At 64.7% G+C, this 201-nt stretch overlaps 1 protein-coding gene across 1 annotated transcript in view; it reads right to left on the minus strand.

Moving 5' to 3' along the window:
* The window catches only part of ZNF143 (zinc finger protein 143), an 85,764-nt gene extending 85,569 nt beyond the window's left edge, over positions 1-195 (minus strand). The window contains exon 1 of the mRNA XM_019519591.1: positions 115-195. The gene's annotated coding sequence lies outside the window, so the exon portion shown is untranslated. The remainder of the gene's footprint in view (positions 1-114) is intronic.
* Positions 196-201: the final 6 nt, after the last annotated feature.

The raw sequence follows: 201 nt of genomic DNA on the forward strand, positions 1-201 counted from the left end.
GGGAGGCGGCGGCCGCAGCAGGCGGGCCGGAGGCGGCGCGGTGCGGCGGCCCCAGCCGGAGATGGCGGTGGCTAGAATAAGGCACACTGGGTAAAAACACATTTATATACGAACCTCGCCGAGAAATTTTCCAACAATTCCTCCGTCCGACCACCATGCACCAGGACAGGAAACGGCCTCCTCAGCGCCCGCCCGCTCGCT

This window comes from Gavialis gangeticus, unplaced genomic scaffold (assembly GCF_001723915.1).
Source record: "Gavialis gangeticus isolate Ggan-Ray unplaced genomic scaffold, GavGan_comp1, whole genome shotgun sequence".
Lineage (NCBI taxonomy): Eukaryota > Metazoa > Chordata > Crocodylia > Gavialidae > Gavialis > Gavialis gangeticus.